A 12456-nucleotide genomic window follows, 5' to 3' on the forward strand; every position below is an offset into this window, starting at 1 on the left:
AATAAAACAGTCCATTAAATGCTTCTGAAAGAACTCTAATCACAGCAATTTGATTCAGGCTGCTCCTTTATATTGTCATCATCATCACCATTTTCTACACGGGATTGGGATATCGCGTTAACTGTTGCCATCTCTTTTGATTCAATGCGACTCTCCTGCCTTCTTTGATGCTCATGCCTGACTGTTGCAGATCTTCTTTTGTGTAATCGATCCACCTCTTTGCTGGATGCCCTTGTTTTCTCTTACTTTCTTCCTCTCTGTCCCAAATCATCTTCACTAGATTGTGCTCTGCTTTTCTGCACAAATGCCTGAACCACTGTAATCTATTCTCTTTGGTCTTTTTCTACAAATGGAGCTACTTTGTCTTCTGCTCTTATATCCTCATTTCTTCACCTGTCCCTCAGTGTGCATCCTACCACCCATCTCAGGCACTTCATTTCCATCACTTCTAGCTTTCTCATCTTCTCTACCTTTACTGCCAAGTTTCTATTCCATACAGTAGTACTGGTTACACCACTGTCTTGTACACTTTACCTTTTAGCTTATTTGGCATTCTTTTTTTTATAGACTACACCTGAAACTCTATGCCAGTTGGGTGCAGCCTCTCTGATTCTAGCTTTAACCTCTTCATTCAGACTTCCCTTCTCCTCAACCACCCCTCCCAGATACTTGAAACTATTTACCTGTTCCACTATCTTCCCTTCTGTCTCAGTTTTCAGCTTCTTCTGATTTCCCCAATTTGCTACCATTACTACTGTTTTATCTGTGCTTATCTTCATCCCATGTGCCTTCAGTTTTGCATTCCATTCCACTATCATTTGCCAAAGTTCTTGCTCAGAGTCTGCCTGTAGTGCTACATCATCTGCATACAGCAACTTTGTTGATATGTCACAACCAACCTTTGCTAATGTAATCTGTCAGCAGTATGAACAGCAGTTGGCTCAGAGCTGAACCCTGATGCCCATCCACTCCCACTGGGAACCCCTCTGTGAGGCCGAACACTGTGCATACTTGAGTCATTGGGTCCTTGTGCATAGCTTGCACTAATTCTATTAATGTTTCTGGGACTTCAAACCACAAAAGTACTGCCCAAATCAGCTATCTTGGGACCTTGTCATATGCTTTCTCCAAATCCAGGAATGCCCAGTTGGACTCTTTCCTCATCTCTAGCTTCTTCTCAAGTATCTGTCTCGCTGCAAACATCAGGTCAGTTGTGTTGCATCCTGATCTGTATATGAACTGCTCATCTCCCATCTTAAGTTCTACTACTCTGTGCATCCATTTATCAATCACCCTCTCCAGAACTTTCATGGAATATGACAGGAGTTTGATGACTCTGTACTACCCACAGTTGTGAATGCCCCCTTTGTTCTTGTACGCTGGCACTAGCATGCTTATTCTCCAGTCATTTGGGGTATGCCTTTCTCTCCACACTGCTATGAGTACCCTCAGGAGCCATTTCCCCCCTATCTCACCCAGCATCTTTATCATATCTGCTGTGACCTCATCTGAGCCTGCCACTTTCCCTGACTTCATTTTCCTTAGTGTAGTCTTACCTCTTCTAGGATGGGCTCCTATTCTTCTCTAGTCATGGGCTGTTTCTGGGGTAGTGCAGCTTCTATGGGGTTTTCTTCATTCAGAAACTGTTGGAAATATTCCTTCCATCTGCCTTTGATGTCCTGTGGATTGGTGAGCAGGTTGTTGCAGACATCCGTTATGAAGGGTATCTGACTATTTTATTTATCTTTCTGTCTTTGCCATGCAGCCTGATATAGTTTCTTTGTGCCACCTACTGAGTCAATTCCCAGAAGTTGGTAGAGAGCCTCTGATGCCCTATTCTTTGTTATTGCAACTCCTTTCTTAGCTTCTTTATTAGCCAACCAGTATTCCTTCCTAGCCTGGTTTGTCTTTTCTATCTCCCACTTTTTCCTACACTCCTTCTTTCTTTTGATGACTTCCTGGACTTTTGCATTCCACCACCAGCTATCCTTATGTAAGTTATTTCCATACCTGGTGCAGCCACATATCTGTTCTGTAGTCCTTACACATGCTGTTTTTAAGCACTGCCATTCTTCTTCAACTCCACCTATTTCCTCCTTTTCTTCGGGAACTAGAGCCCTGAGTAATTCCTTGAACTGTTGTGATTTCTCTCTAGTCAACTTCAACTTCCAGGTCTTTAGCCTGGTCTTCGTTGACATTCAAGCCTTCTCTGACCACTTGCAGCTGATTGCGGCAACCCAATCGTTTATGCTGTGAGCTGTTTCACTAGGATGACTTTGCAGTCATTGATTCTACCCAGTACCCTTTCCTTACTAGGAGATGGTCTACCTGACTAGCATGTTGACCACTGTTGTATGTGATCTTGTGACTCTATCTCTTTCTGAACAAAATGTTGGCTACTATCAAGCCATTTGCCAGACAGAAATCTAGAATGACTTCTCCTCCTTTATTCCTGTTGCCCCACCCATTTGGACTCAGGCAGTCCTAGTATCCTGTTCTGTCTGTCCCAATATAGGTTCATAGGTTGGTACTAGGCTATCGGCCCTAGGGCCTATACAAGGCTAGCCATAACAATTCCCTAGATATTTCTTCCCACAATATGTGCATTCAAATTGCCCATTATCAATGCCAATTCCTGTTGTCCTTCTTTATCTAGTAGGTCCTGCAACTGCTATCTGAATGCAGCACTCTTTTCCTCACTATCACAGCCCTGCTATGAGGCATAGGCTGAGATTATGAATCCTGCCCTATCATTACACTTATGCTGGAATCTGATTGCCACTAATCTATCATTAATTCTGATGATATCCCTCACTGCCTTCAGAAACCTGTCTCTCACCACATTTCCCACACCATTTCTATACTGTCCCCCTTCTGACTAGTAGACTCTGGATCCCAAGCCAAGTGACTTCACTGCACCGCCCTTCAACATTAACGAATAACCTAGAGCCATATTTTACACCATCATGTGGCTAGCCCTGCCACAGCATGCAATCTGTGATCCATGTTATCCTATCTTGAAGATACTGTGCACCACAGTAGATGCCCAAAGTGGTTGGTCTGAACAACTCTTCCTTCATAGAGCACCATGTAGAACCTATGATGCTGCCCACAGCTCCATTCATTGGTGAGTCTGAGATGAAAACACTCGGCTTGTTTTTCAGAGGTGGGAGGAACCTCACATAGACACAGAGAGAAGATGCAAACTCCAAACAGACATTGGTCAGAGGTCAGGATCGAACCTTGTACTTTGTGCATGGAACGTGAAGACCTTAACCATTATGCCAACTGGTCTCTAGATTATATAAATCGATTTATATTTTGTCACTCATATTGATAGCACACACATGGAAGTCAAGATGCTCAGTTGACAATCACACTGCTGATAACCGATCATTTCACTGAATGGATTATTGGAAAATGGAAGTTGCTGCAGGGAAATGTCTTTGTGTATTAAGATATAATATCAGAACTGTGAAATACATAATATATGCTTACAATGACTTGCATAGTATGCATCAACAGAGAAAGCTCAGGTCTTGAAATAACAAAAGCAGCTGACTAAGCAATGTGCTAATTACAGGTCTCCAAGTCTGAAAACCAAGAATTCAGCAAAAAATCTGACATAAGATACTGATTTGGGATTAATGTGATCACTGGCAAGTAAATATGATGCCTGGACATCAAAAATAATAAATAGATTTTCCTGTTTTATTTATTTATTTAAGTCAAAGTTGATGAAAAAAGCAGCAGTAAAATATGTTGGTTATGAATAACCTTATGGCTGATAAGCAGGAATCATATCAATTTGTACCCTAGATGCAGGATATGGCTCCCAGAAGAAAAAAGAAACCAAATGCAGTCATGACACTTCAAAATAAGTGGGATATTAGAAAAGCATATAAAACCAAAAAATAAAAAGCTGGAAAAATAGAAGAAATGCTAAGTAAGCATTAAAATGAGCTGCTTGATCTGCAAACCAGTGATTACTATAAAGGAAAGAATGACAGAAAATAAGGCTATCCAAGAGGAACTCTCAAAAATAGTAGAACTTGAATGTAGAGCACACAGAGAGACAGAGTTAGATGGAGAGAGAGAGAAAAAGAATCTGAGGTTATCTACCATCCCAGACAAATGGGAGGAAACAGACTGTATCAGTTTTATGGGTACACAGTAACTGCGGTGGTGGTGCTGCGGTAGCATTGTCACCTCACAGTAAGACATTGTCCTGTTCGATTCTCAGCTAGAGCATCTTCTGTGTGGAGACATGCGTGAATGGGCGTACCTTCATTGAAGGTTGTGCGTCAGGGCTGGCAACTTGGCATGTAAAAATCTACTGCCAATCATTAGCGGACCGGAGTTCCGCTGTGGCGACCCCTAACCGGGAAAAGCCGAAAGACACAACAACAACAACAGTTATGTAACTGGATTAGTGATCGATATAAATAACTATTATGAGACCTATTCTGGTGAAGACGCAAATGTGTATGTACTAAAAGAAGGAGATACTCCTGAGTGAAATATGGCTGAGGGGGGAATGGTTGTTGAGACTCAGTAGCACTATAGTTTTGTGGACAAATGGCTATTATTTGTAGATCCCTGCCACAGTCAGAGGATGCTGTGAAGATATATATATATATATATATATATATATATATATATATATATATATAGATATTCAATTATATCCAGCAGTTTTCAAACTGTTTTCTTGGTTGGTTGAAGACATACATGGAGGCCAAGCAGGCTGCAGAGCAGATAGAGTGGGCAACAGAAAAGCTGCAAACTAAAGGGGGATTCAGCTTTTCAGCCTCCTACCAGTAAATAGGCCAGGGAGAGTCTGTGCCAGTGAAACCATTCACACTGTTTAAGAAAAATGTATGAAAGACAGAGGGATGCCCAGGAAATGATAAGAAGAATGAGAAACTTGTACTTGAAATAATCGTAGAAACTTCAATATCACATCAGCGGTCCAAGTCCACAAACAGCACTATATGGCTTTAAATTTTAATTAGATTTAATTGGATCTAATGGCATATGGTATAAATAGTTAAGTAAAATCATGTGGAGATATCTGATGAAGTCTTGTTATTCAAGACGAAAGCGCTCATTCTGTCGTTGATGAATAAACTAGTTTGCTACTGTTTGTGGACTTGGACCTCTGTTTGTGATATTGAAGTTTCTATAATTATTTTACTTCTACTACATGGTTTGCTGTTCCAGTTTTTTCCTTGAGGTTTCATCCATGAGTGGTGCTGATGGCATAAGTGTTACAATTTATCCATTACTGGTCGGGTATGGAGCATATATCTGGAGATTCAACCTTAATTGACGGAGAGGAGCTGTTTGGTATGGACAATGCCATATCCACCCAAAATGAGTTACGAAAGGCTAGAGATGAAGTATCTGCCTTAAAAGGTGAACTTACGAGGTTACTTGAATTATTTAGCCAAAGGGAAGTGATGAGTGGAGCTACACAATGTAGCGCGGCTTCTCCAGTCAGTAGGCATTCAAAGGAAGCACCGGTTACGTCATCCCCATGCTCTACTATCATCGAGAGTCATGGTGCGGGTAAGACTGTAGCAGTGTATGCTTTACGAGCTCCAAGCCCTGACACAAGATTATTACAACAAACTAATGTACCGCTGGCCCAAGGACATGGTACTACTGCTATGGGTGGTACACACCCTACATGTAAATGTTCTGGAGGTTTAAAAGGTACTGTAAACTATGGCGACTCCATTGGTGGTCGCAGTGTTGCATACGGACAAAATTTTGGAGATAATAATGTGTACACTAGTGACTCTAACCTGCACAATGCTGGAATTTTATCTTTCAATGATGTCATGGCTAGAAATTTTGATTTTTGACTGCTGCAGTTAGAAGTAGAGAAGTGTTTACACATAATGTTGATGACAACACACCCACATTGAAGGAAATGATTTATCTGTTTGAAAGAAAGTTGTTTAAAATGAAATGTTTACAACTTGATAATGGATATTTGCAATGTTGTCTCCACCTGAAGGTGGTTCCGCAAGGTCTTAGAATGATAAAATACCCTTTTGGTATCATGTACAATGAGGAAATTGTTAATGATTTCCATACTTTTTTTAATGATTGTGAGCTGGGACTTATGAATAGATTAATATAACACAACGAGTCAGCTTATGCGGCTCTGAAAGGGCAAGTAGTGAAATTAAATGAGGATATCATGAAAGATTTGTTATTTTGTGAGTATGATCAACTCTACAAGAAAGTTTTACATAGAGTGAATAAAAGAGTGGACACCATATATTTAAGAAAACAAAAAAAGTTTGTTAGGGACAAACAGCAGTATGCTGATCTTACAGCATACCCAGGACCTTACAAAATGTTAATCACAATATTAAGAACCATAAGAATGTTAGTGGAGGTACAGCCATGGTTGGAAGGGTTCATGGACAGGAGAGGGAAGAAGGAGTGGGTCATATTCCACCTAGGGGACTGGATGATTCATTCCCAGAGCATAGTACACACTTTTTAGAAGTGAGAAGATCAGAAAGGATAGCCAGCAAAACCAGATACAACTCGGATTCGGGACACCCCTGCACATATCAAGGGAACAACCAGAGTTGGAAGAAAATGGGGAAGAAAGGGAAATAACATTTGTTCCAAATACTGATGGTAAAGTATGTGAATATAGAGGTTTCATATATTTAATTACACCACTATCCATCTTGAAAAAGAACATTTCAATCTTTTCACCAAAGGTTTCAAATTTGTAGCAACTAATTATGGGGATGTTGCTAACACACTTGTAGATTTCAAACTTTATCTTAGGAAACTGAACCTGGAAATGATGTACAAGGACACTAACATGGAGGAAAATAGGTTTACAAAGGGGCTTTACAGAAAAAGCACATTTAATCCTCCCTCACACCCAGTGCTTATGATGTTTGAAAAGCGGAAGAATTGTATGTAGCATACAACAAAAATAAAAGCAATATGGAGGTTTCTAACTTGAACAAAAATGAGAAATTATTGTTAGAAGAATTAAAGGGACATACTGACATACGTATTATGAAGCCAGATAAAGGGGGAGGTATAGTCACTTATGGTACGGAAGAGTATAATAATGCTATCACCAACATCTTGCTGGACACTAATATGTATTCTCCAGTTTCTAGAAACGAAATAATGATTGCTTATGGTGGAATAGATTCCTTGTTAGAAGAATACCTGATTGAGAATAGAATTGATGGTAAAACATACAATGTTTTAAAGCAACCCCATTCTATCATTCCAAATATTTTCGGGGTACCTAAGGTACATAAGTGTGTTGAGCACCCCCCCCCTTCAGACCCATAGTGTCTGCAAAAACTTCTAAAACACATCCTTTGGCATTATTTGTGGATTTTTGGACCAAGGAGATTCCATGCAAAATGGATCATTTGATCAAGGATTCTTGGGAATTTTTGGGTAAATTATCACAGGAAGTATGGAAGAACAACTTGAGTTTCCTCAGCATAGATGTAAAGGACTTGTTTACCAGTATACCCAGACAAGAGGGGCATCAATTTTGCAGTGAGAGTATACACAAGTACTCCACTTTGACAGAAGATCAAATTCAGTTAATTCTTGAATTGATGGAAGTGGTACTGGATTATAATTTTATTAGTTTTCAAGGTGAATATTACCAGAAAACTAGTGGTGTGGCAATGTTGGCGGCATGCGCACCCAGTTATGCCAACCTGGTCATGCTGGAATGGGAGCATTGTTATATATTTGATGGCCCTTATAGTAGGTATATATGTCTTTATTTGAGGTTTTTGGACAATATTTTTGTCCTATGGGATGGGAGTAAGGAAATAGTGAACTCCTTTATGGAATACCTAAATGAGTGCACCACATATTTCAAATTTACATTTGAGTGGAATAAATCAAGCATAAATTATTTAGATACCACCATTTTTCTAACTCAACAAGGTTTCAAGTCAAGAATATATAGAAAGGACACTTGGTGTAATAGTTATTTACATTACACTAATCACCATTCCATGGCCCAGAAAATCAGCCTTGTCAAGGGACAGGCAGTACGTATCGCAAGAATGACTCCGGACAAGGAAGAGCTTGATAAGGAATTGAACAATCTGGGTAACATGTTCATGGAGAGGAGTTATCTCAGAGAGATCGTGCAAGATGTACTGGATGAGGTGATCAGAGGATGGGTATCAGATACAAACCACTTTTGGGTAACCCCATGGGGATGACAGTTAAGGTTAAGAAAAATATAAAATTCCAAAAAGCTTGTGTAACTGAGTTTAATGGGTTCACAGAAATATTCACAGACATTATTAGGAAGAATTGGAGTATGCTTAAAACAAATAGAGAATTGTTTGATGTGGTAGGGCTTGAACCCATTTTCACGTATAGGACTGACATAAATTTTAAAAGAATATTTGAACAAATGCAAGTACCAAAATTTTGTATTAAAAAGGCAACCACTGCATGTGGTCATTGTAAACAGTGTCCAACATTTTCAAGGAGGATAGTGTAAGTTTACAAAATGGTATGGAGAGCAGAGTGAGGTTTTGTAAGGGGAATTGTAAAACGAAAATGATAGTGTATCTAGCAATGTGTGTAAACTGTCCTGCATTTTACATAGGAAAAACTGAGAGGGCTTTAAAGGACAGAATGTACAAACATGCTTATGACATTAAGAATAAAAAAGAGGCTAGTGCACTATATAAGCATTCTGTAGTTTGCCCTGGTTTTAACAGTTTTAAATTTGGTATCATAGATATGGTTAAAACAAATTCTAGAGGGGGTGATGTTAAAAATCTTTTGTTAAATAAAGAATTAAAATGGCAGTTGAGACTTAAATCCAACATTCCCCCAGGCTTGAATGAATATATCACCATTAAACCAGTGTTATTAGCAAAAGCATTACAACTGTAATTAATTAGGAAGTGTCTGTTGGTTATTCTGTATTTTACATTTTTTATTGTATGGTATTTTAGTATTATAACTATTATTTTTAACACTTATGTGTTTTGCATAGTTGTGCTATGTTATTTCAAAGGTTATTCAGATATGAGAGCACAATATACAAAGTCAGTATGTGACTTTCAAAGCACTATATGGCTTTAAATTTTAATTAGATTTAATTGGATCTAATGGCATATGGTATAAATAGTTAAGTAAAATCATGTGGAGATATCTGATGAAGTCTTATTATTCAATACGAAAGCGCTCATTCTGTCATTGATGTATAAACTAGTTTGCTACTGTTTGTGGACTTGGACCTCTGTTTGTGATATTGAAACTTGGATTTGAACCAGATCCTGGTACTGAGAGAATCGGGAAGAAGATGGAGAAAAAAAGGAACTTTAAAAACATAAAATAAGAAAAGCAGGAGAATTGCAAAATATGAAATTTCTTTATACAATTGTTAAGTCCATTTTTGAGGCACAAAATTAAATGAAAAGAGATTTGAACAATGAACGCTGGGAATCACGTAGATGAATCTTTATTGTAACAAAACAAAGAAGTGCTTTTGCGCTCTCTTGCTCCTCATCAACTTGGTAAAAGTGCAAGAGAGTGCAAAAGCACTTGTTGTTTGATGTTTATATTAAGCACACGTTATTTGAGTTTTGTTTTCTACTCATATGTACTAAACATAGCATTTTTTTATCCTCACTGCTGCCATTAAAGTTGTGGAATTATGTTAGCTCCACTTTTTTTCCACGTTATACTCTGGCCAAGTTTCTGGGACCTGTGAGACGTAGGGGATCATTTTGTTGTTCTTGATGTTTAAGGTTCAGGCCACATGCTTATGATTCCTGGCATTTGTTTTTTGTAGCAAGTTTTATTTGTACAGTAACTGAGATTTACTCCAGTTATAGTTTCTAGTCATGAGATTTGAACTATGCTGACTTGTTAAACTAGACCGATAATTAAAGTATCAATCTCACTTTCTGTTTTATCTGCACAGAAAAAAATGCACTATGAATTAATGGTACATTTTTATGTTGGTTTATATTTTTTATACTAAAACACGTTGGATTAATCTTATGGACAGTCATGGGTGTTTTGAATGGTGCTGTTTTAATTTAAAAATACACTTTAGTAAAAGGTATGTTCAGAATCTTTAGGGATCATAAAGTAATACTTAATCAAAATATTGCCTAATTGATGCTACATTTTATTCATTCTACAGAGACATGAAAAAAACCTAATGGCATAAAGCTGTGGGTGTGGGTGGAGGTTGTGTTTTTATTTACCACATTGCTTGTACAAAGAACAATGTTGGCTGATTGTAATTATGTGACACAGCCTAGTTTCACTTCAGCCTTGTGTGCGACCTAGAATGTGTAGAGATGGCAGAGTTGAAAAGAGATACAAAACATTCTGTTTACTTTTTTGATAACATGAAATATTTTTGTCTGCCTGCAGTCTGAGGTTACAAGCACCGTGGAAGGAGTGCTGCACTCCAAGGGCTGATTAGTTGTATTGTTGGAGATGAATAATGACTTATTTTGCTGGGGAGTGAAGCCATAGAACTTCTAAACTGTATTTTTTTTTAATTTTTAAAACAGTAATATCTAAGCTTTGCATTTCAGAAAACTTTGCAAGCTAATAAGTAAACTAACTTTATTTTGCACACTGTTTAGGACATGTAGAAAACAGAAACACTGGCTGAAGTTTCTTTGCCTAGAGACAGGACTGATATGCAACCTGTAAATATCCAACTTGTAACTATCCTTGCTAACACCTTGGGTGATTACACATGCACGTTATCGGATGCTACTCAGTATTATATGTTATGTTGCATTAAAGATGCAGTGGACTGTCCATCTTCATCACCTTTACTTATCTGTACTTAAACAGGTGACTTGGCACTCAAATATCCACTTGCACTATAACAGCTGTACTGTCCACCAGACATTCCATAGGCTGTTAACCTTCCACATGCATTCCAGCCGTCCTTCTCTTGTTTTACTCTTTCAAAGGAAAGATGTGAAAACTTGATACATTCCTCAGTGTTCTAGACCATTTTATTCTATTTATATAAATAACTCCATGGGTGTCTACTGAAAATAGGCCATAAGCCCAATGGGACTAAAGCAATCAGCAAAAGTAAGAATATTAGTAATATACACAAACAATGTAAGTGACAAAGGGCTTGGTTCCACACCATTTTAAGGACAAGGGACACTGCAGTTCCAAGCTGCATAGTTCAGATTTTAGGAAAACAAGTGCTGCAAAGGAAAATGCCTGAAATGTCTGGGAGGGGGCTAATATGTAAGGCAAACACCTTAACCATTAGGTCACCCTGGGAAAAATAGGGACTGATCTTGTTAACAAAAGTTACATGCAGGCAAGGTAATTGTTCTCAGATGAGTACCTGCACTTTTCTTAAGGGCAAGTTAGGCATAGCATAGCAGAAATTTTGGAACAAGGCTCTTTCGTGAATGTTTCCGAAGGAGAGATAAACCAAGACTAAAGCAATTAGCTCTGAAATGGGAGCCTGCTTAGACAGACTGCAAAAAATAATGAAAGTCATGGCAAAAGAAACTTTGATTTGCTAACTCTAAAGGCTACTGCTAAGGACTTTCTCTTTTTGGTGATCCAGATCCACTCCTGTATAGATATATATATATATATATATATATATATATATATATAAAACACACACATATATGTTTATAAACATACACACACACACACACACACGTCTACATAAAATGTGTGTGCGTTTGTATATATAACTAATGTGTGTACGTGTGTGTGTTTGTCTGTGTGTATGTATATGTGCGTGTGTGTGTGTGTGTGTGTGTGTGTGTGTGTGTGTGTGTGTGTCTGTGTGTGTGTGTGTGTGTGTGTGTGTATGTGTCTGTTTTATATATATATATATATATATATATATATATATATATATATATATATAAATTTGTACATATATACACAAATATATTTGCATTGATATGTGTTCTAGACAAATAAACATCCTTTTTGCAAAGAGTGTGAATAACTTATTTGAGCTGTGCTGCATTTTTCTTAGAATAAGAACTGAAGGAGTAAACCCTAAATAAATATTAGTATCATGAGAAATAATTTGACTGTATTTCATCTGTATGAACATCTGTCAAGATGAAGTATATACAAAGTAGTGAAATGTCATTAAAAGAATAAAGCAGTATTATCTATCAACAGCTTAAAAGGTGTCACTTATTTTAAGAGGTAAGAAATATCAGTATGGAGTAAAATGTTTGAATTTTTAAAAGAAACAAATATAGTGACGGTAGACCAAAAATGTAACTTGGAGCCTGAAATGTTGAGCTGTTACCATCTGTAGTGTGAAGATATGTGAAGGCTGCCAGCCTAGCTAGATAGGATTTTGTAGACAATTTTGTCATTTTTAAATATTACTGTAAGCCACGTTTGTTCTTTTAAATGTAAGAAAATTATGGTAAA

Source organism: Protopterus annectens, chromosome 8.part0, assembly GCF_019279795.1.
Source record: "Protopterus annectens isolate FY-2018-M chromosome 8.part0, PAN1.0, whole genome shotgun sequence".
NCBI lineage: Eukaryota > Metazoa > Chordata > Ceratodontiformes > Protopteridae > Protopterus > Protopterus annectens.